General features: G+C 40.3%; 1 long non-coding RNA gene across 1 annotated transcript in view; it reads right to left on the bottom strand.

Moving 5' to 3' along the window:
- Positions 1–7376, bottom strand: part of LOC108520627 (uncharacterized) — a 26436-nt gene that overhangs the window by 1960 nt on the left and 17100 nt on the right. The gene's annotated exons all lie outside the window — the stretch shown is intronic.

The raw sequence follows: 7376 nt of genomic DNA, 5'->3' as shown, positions 1-7376 counted from the left end.
TTTTTTTTTTTTTTTTTTTTTTTTTTTTTTTTTAAATGCATTCTAACAAAAAATACAGAAACAAATTTTATTCTGGGAATGACAGAACCACAACTGTCACCCGTAAGTCAGGATTGAAAATATCTGGCTAATCAAAATAGCCACATTGTGCTCATTCTTCACTTTCACTATAAAAGAATGGTACAAATTTAAACATGCATAATGTATTTATCATTAGTAAAACATTACTTTACAGATTTTATACACTGGACTCTGTGAGATTGTTTTGAGGAAAAGAAAAAAGAATTTTATTTAAATCATTGAAAGCAAGTAGACTAGATGAATGCCCTGAAGGTTGGTGATTGGAAAACTGATAACCAGAAGGCCTGAAGGCAGGGCTAAAATGGTCAGAAAAGCTTGTTTGTCAGTGGCAATCCTTATCTATAATTGACCTATTCACTGTGTTAAGACTTGTGCAAAGGCAGAATTTAGGGCTTAATTACTCCAAGCAAAGTCAACAAATAATTGTGAAACTGTGTCTCCAGAGGAGTGTCCATGCCAGGGAAATCAGACCTACAAAGAGGGATGCAACTGTAAACCTGGAGACCATAGTCCAACATATGACAGAGGCTGAGAAAACCAGTTTTGTTATTGTTGTTGTTGCTTTTTTAGACAGAGTTTCACTCTTGTCGCCCAGGCTGGAGTGCAATGGTGCGATCTCAGCCCACTGCAACCTCCGCCTCCCAGATTCAAGTGATTCTCCTGCCTCAGCCTCCTGAGTAGCTGGGATTACAGGCACCCGCCACCATGCCTGGCTAATTTTTTTAGAGGGTGTTTCACCCTGTTTGGCCAGGCTGGTCTCGAACTTCTGACTTCAGGTGATCCACCCTCCTCAGCCTCCCAAAAGTGCTGGGATTACAGGAGTGAGCCACCACGCCTGGCTGAAAACCAGGTTTTCATAGGAAATGAAAAGTGCTGAGACCAGCTCAGTCAGAGAGACCCTCACCCAGCAGGGCTGGAGGAATTAAAGACACACACAAATATTGAGATGTGGAGTGGGAAATCAGGGGTCTCACAGCCTTCAGAGCTGAGAGCCTCGAACAGAGATTTACCCATGTATTTATTGACAGCAAGCCAGTGATAAGCATTGTTTCTGTAGATTATAGATTAACTAAAAGTATTCCTTACGGGAAACAAAGGAATGGGCCGAAATAAAGGGATGGGCTCTGGCTAGTTATCTGCAGCAGGAGCACCTCCTTAAGGTACAGTGGCTCATGCTATTGTTTGTGGTTTGAGAATGCCTTTAAGCAGTTTTCCGTCGTGGATGGGCCAGGTGTTCCTTGCGCTCATTCTGGTAAACCCACAAACTTCCAGTGTGGACGTCATGGCCATCACAAACATGTCACAGTGCTGCAGAGATTTTGTTTATGACCAGTTTCGGGACCAGTTTATGGCCAGATTTTGGGGACCTATTCCCAACAGAAAGGAAGTTAAGTAACAATAAGAAAACCTCCAAAGCTCCAATTCCCAGTGAATCAAATTGTTTTCCTGTTTTTGTGTTTCCTTTTAGGCATTATTCACATGCAAAATGATTTCTGCAATATAGAAATGCTGGTAGTAAAGTTGTGATGCACACAGATGGATATGGATGTTTCATCCCTTTCAGACCTTAAAGTAGTAATGATCCTGCTAGGCCAGGCCTCAAGGAGGTTTTATCAGGCTGCAGAATAAAGTTCCACATCATTAACATGGGAAATAAACAATAATCAGTTTCTCACTTTCCCATGAAGCCTTAGCTCTCACCATACATGCACTGCTGCTCTTGAAGCCCTGTGCTTTTGTGCTGTGACCATACTTACCTGCATTTCCTCACTTTACCCCACCAGACTATTCCATGCTCCCTTGAGCATATGCCGCCACTTCCTTATGGAAAGTTCTTTCAGGCCTATATTTCAATTCTTCCATGAAGCCTTTCCCACCCGCAGGTAGAACTGTTTCCTCCTTATTTCTCTTTACAGTTTGTATATTGCCTGTGGCAATTCACAGAACATGTTTAAAGCCTACCCTAGTCTTCTTGAGGGCTGGGTCCATGAGGGATTTATGTGACTGTCTCCTGTGCCTATCCCAAGGCCTATCCAGTGCCAGGTACAAAAGCAGTACCAGATAACTGCTCAGTGACTGAATGATATCTTCGCTTTGTAGAATTTTCAAGGATGTCAGAGCAAATTTGAAAGATTGTTGCATTCAATCATTCACCAAATTTTTACATAATATACTCCTATTACATGTCAGACATTTGCCCAGGTGCTGAGGATCCACTGTTAAACAAAACATCATCCTCATCCTCACACATTTTAGAGGGGGAGAGAGAAAATGAACACATCAACATTTAATATGTCAGAAAATAGTAATTGCTGTGAAGAAAAACAGCCAGTGAGTAAGAGATAGAGGTGATGTGGGGTACTATTTTAGACAGGCTTGTCAAAAAGTCCTCTCCAGAGTTCAGTGAGTTCCGAATGAACTGAAGTGTGAATAATGCACACATTAAGGAAGAGAATTGCAGACAGGAGAAACAGCAAGTGCAAAAGGCACGAGGTGGAAGCATTCTTGACTTGTCTGAGAAACTACAAAGAGGCCAGTGAGGGAGGGAAAGGTAGGGAATGAATGAGGTCAGAGAAGGAGCTAGGAATTGGATCATGTGGGGCCTGGCAGGCTATGATAAGGAATTTGCATTTTATTCCCAGTGTGTTGTCAGCTATTGTGGGATATTACATAGGGAAGAGACGTGATGTAGTATAAGTTATCACATGGCTGCTGTGATGATTGCTACTGACCATCAACTTGATTGGATGGAAGGATACAAAGTATTGATCCTGGGTGTGTCTGTGAGGGTATTGCCAAAGGAGATTAACATTTGAGTCAGTGGACTGGAAGGCAGACCCACTCTTAATCTGGGTGGGCACAATCTAATCAGCTGCCAGAGCAGCTAGAATATAAGCAGGCAGAAAAATGTGAAAGGAGAGACTGGCCTAGCCTTTCAGCCTACATCTTTCTCTCGTGCTGGATGCTTCCTGCCCCCAAGCATTGGACTCCAAGTTCTTCAGTTTTTGAACTCGGACTGGCTGTCCTTCCTCCTCAGCCTGCAGACAGCCTATTGTGGGACCTTGTGATCATGTGAGTTAATACTTAATAAACTCCCCTTTATCTATCTATCTATCTATCTATCTATCTATCTATCTATCTATCTATTCCATTAGTTCTGTCCCTCTAGAGAACCCTAATACAGCTGCTCTGAGAATAGATATAGAGGAGGAAGAGCAGAAGCTGAGAGACTTAAAAATGTTTATTCCTAATATTGTTCATACTTGACTGCTTTAGTGATTCATCGATTCATTCAGTATTCTTTGATTCAACAAAAATGCATTGAAGTTTTACTATGAACTATTCTAGGTGTGGTGGATATAGACATAAATAGAAAGGTTCCTGCTCTCATGAAACTTACACTCTAATGAGGGAGATATTCCCCACTCCAAAGTAGGATTTGAGATTATCCACCCCTTTTGGCTCTTTTCCTCCTTCACCAAGGCCTGCAGCTGGACTGGGAAACTCCTGACTGCAGAGGCATAGTAGAAGTGCCATTATCATTGCCAAGTCAGCTTCTCTGCAGGACTTGGGAGAATCATGAGAATCACCTTTTCTTCTGGAAGTCCAGGTCTTCTGGTAGTTGGGCAATAGAGCTCTACTGGAAGCTGCTACAGCTGTGGCCACCTGTCCTCAGAGATTCCTGCAAAAGAATTGCCTTAAACCGCAGAGAATCTGGATGTCTCTTACATCAGAGAGCTAGTGTTAATCTGATGAGACAATGACAGTCTTAAGAAGTGGCAAGACTTCATAAAAGACTTCTTTAATCTCCTTAAGATAGCGACCTCATAGGGAATGACTGGCTGCTGTAGAATTTGGATGAGCCCGAGGGCTTTACTTATGAATGACATGTTGCACACTCAGCCTTGGAAATCGCTGCCTGCTTATAAAGCCATTGTGCTTCACACTGACTCTGATGGGCTACTCTGCAGTAGAGATGCCCAACAAGGGCCAGGAGGGATCCATTGGGAGACTTCCCCACAGGGGTTTGTCTTCTGTGGTTGCAAAATTCAGACTGGAATAAATTTCTCTTTAGTGGTTTCATATAGGAATGTAGAAATAGGTTAAATTGAATTTGAATTATTTTCTTTATTTTCAAAAGACGTGGCAGAATGTGTTCGTCTTCAAAATATTTATTTAAGAGACTCGATTTAGCTTTGGGAAAGTGAATGGTTGTTTCTCATGTCTAATGCTAGAAAAACTTAGGCAACTATCATAGAATGGATATTATTAATTATAAACATCTTTAATAAATATGATTTCTTCCTGTTTTTCTAGCAAGCACAATGTTAACTATCAGGGAGGATGTTATGTCTGAGACGTGATTTCAGCAAGCTCTCAGTCTAAGCGGAGGCTATAACCTTTATTCAACAACCAACTTCAATGTGTTATTTTGACGTAAATTTTGAACTGTCTATAATTCACAGTTTCTTTCTTGTGATGTCTTAATATAGTGAATTGGAGTCTCCAGATTTTAGGAAACTTTTTATGGGTTTTACAGTGTTTACTCAGTCTTTGGCCTTCATTTCATAATGTCTACATTTCCATCTATTAAAAATCAGAATCACCAGCATGTTATTCACTTAGCTAAAATAATGACTTACTTAGGCTTGCTATGTTTTGTTTTTGCTATTCTGGAGTATATTCTGACAAGCTTTCAAGTGGGGAGAAGAAAAGGTAGGTGCTGTTTATTATTTAGTAGTATCTTACTAAACTCAAAGATAAGCCTTAAGATGATCTCATAAGGGGAAAAATGGAATAACTTCCTTTATGTTAGAAGCAAGTGATGTTATTGAATGACTGCTGAAGTTTGAGTTGGCATATCTCAATTTTTCCTACAAACTGAGTGTGAATAATATTTAATGGTAGAATGGGATAATACCCAGAATAGGTAAATAAATGTTAAAGACCATAGCACAATGCTTGGCACCTAGTAGACACTCAGTTATTTAGTGTTAAACTTGTGGAACTGAGAGAATTAATTTGTCATGTCTACTTCATTAAAATAACAATGAGTTCACAGAGTTCATTACAGAAAGTTGTATGAGGTTCACACATAAGGGAAGGAGGTACTTGCTTTATCGATTGAGAGAGTGTTTTCTATTGGACTGCTATATTTATTGGAAACAGAATCTTCTTTCCATTTAATTTTTTTTTAGAGTGCACCTCACTCTGTCACCCCAGCTGGAGTGCAGTGGAATGCTCATGTCTCACTACAGCCTTGACCTCCTGGGCTCAAGTGATTCTCTCATCCCTACCTCCCAAGTAGCTGAGACCACAGGTGCATGCCACCATGCCCAGTTAATATTTGTATTTTTTGTAGAGACGACGTTTTGTCATGTTGTCCAGACTTGTCTTGTACTCCTGGGCTCAAGCTATCTGCCCACCTTGGCACCCCAAAGTGCTGGGATTACAGGTGTGAGCCACTGCACTTGGCCCTTCATTTAATTTTGATAAGTTTTGGTAGTTGAACTTCACTTTTGGTTTGTCTATCCCAAATTCATCACTGCAAGCTGTTGCAAGTTCTTGGTGTTACTTGTGGTAGTGAGTAACCTGACTCATTTTTCTATTTGTATTGTAGATCTTTGGTTAACAATCGCTTCATTACCACTGGCTGGTTCCTTTTGTATTCCTAGACATTTCTCACAAAATATATTGCTGACTATGATATGTGTGTGTATGTGTGTGTGTGTGCACGCATTTCTGAGCACTCTGATCACCCCAGATAGAAATAATCTCTTTTTTCCAAGTGTTCATTGCTTTATTCTGATCACCATAATGATTTAGCAATTAAAAAAAAACCCTCGCATTATGATCATTCATGTCTGTGTCTAAAAATCGTTGAGCTCCATGAAAGAGCAGAAGCAATGTCTGAACACATTTTTGTCTTGATCATGTAGAGCAGATGAATTCAATGAATATTTGATGACTGATGAACACATGTGCTTGTTTGTGTATGTACGCATGCATTCATAAAATCGTTGTATTTCATTTCTATAGATGACGTCTTCAATCAAAGTGTACATCAGTAGTTGAAAAGACTACTACCAATATTCCTTCTACATTGTGTATATGAATTGGGTTTTCAGTTTAGGGACTGTAGCTATTTGAAGAGACTGAGAATTTGTCTCTTAAATTCACAGTCAGCCTAAAAAGCCTGTGCTCAAAAAAGAGCAGTCATATTCCTTATAATGGAACATCAGGTGTTCTATTAGCTGCTGTTTCTCAGCAGTTCACAGTCATGTCACATTTTTAAAAAAGCTGTGTATGCCACATCCTTGAAGGGCTTCTTCTGCCTTTTCTTTTTGGGGATTTCTCTGCTTCAGCTTACAAGGTTATAGCTGCTCTGACTGCCAATTTTCCATAGGCTCCACACAGGACAATAATGATTGGATAGTCGTTTAGTGCTCCCGTTCTGAGTGTGTGCAAAGACCTTCTAATGAGGGATACATCTTTTTTATTTTTTATTTTTTATTATGCTTTAAGTTCTGGGATACATGTGCAGAATGTGCAGATTTGTTATATAGGTATACATGTGCCATGGAGGTTTGCTGCACCCATCAACCCATCATCTACATTACGTATTTCTCCCAATGCTCTCTCTCCCCAGCCCCCAACCCCTAACAGGCCCTGGTGTGTGATGTTCTCCTCCCTGTGTCCATGTATTCTCATTGTTCAACTCCCACTTATGGGTGAGAACATGAGGTGTTTGGTTTTCTGTTCCTGTGTTAGTTTGCTGAGAATGATGGTTTCCAGCTTCATCCACATCCCTGCAAAGGACATGAGCTCATCCTTTTTTATGGCTGCATAGTATTCCATGGTGTGTATGTGCCACATTTTCTTTATCCAGTCTATTATTGATGGGCATTTGCGTTGGTTCCAAGTCTTTGCTATTGTGAATAGTGCTGCAATAAACATACGTGTGCATGTGTCTTTATAGTAGAATGATTTATAATCCTTTGGATATATACTCAATAATGGGATTGCTGGGTCAAATGGTATTTCTGGTTCTAGATCCTTGAGGAATTGCCACACTGCCTTCCACAATGGTTGAACTAATTTACACTCCCATCAACAGTGTAAAAGCATTCCTATTTCTCCTCGTCCTCTCCAGCATCTGTTGTCTCTTGACTTTTTAATGATCACCATTCTAAGTGGCTTGAGACAGTATCTCATTGTGGTTTTGATCTGCATTTCTCTAATGACCAGTGATGATGAGCTTTTTATCATATGTTTGTTGGCTGCATAAATGTCTT

Source organism: Rhinopithecus bieti, unplaced genomic scaffold (assembly GCF_001698545.2).
Source record: "Rhinopithecus bieti isolate Rb0 unplaced genomic scaffold, ASM169854v2 scaffold_52099, whole genome shotgun sequence".
NCBI lineage: Eukaryota > Metazoa > Chordata > Mammalia > Primates > Cercopithecidae > Rhinopithecus > Rhinopithecus bieti.
This window is presented reverse-complemented; position numbering and strand designations above follow the sequence as displayed.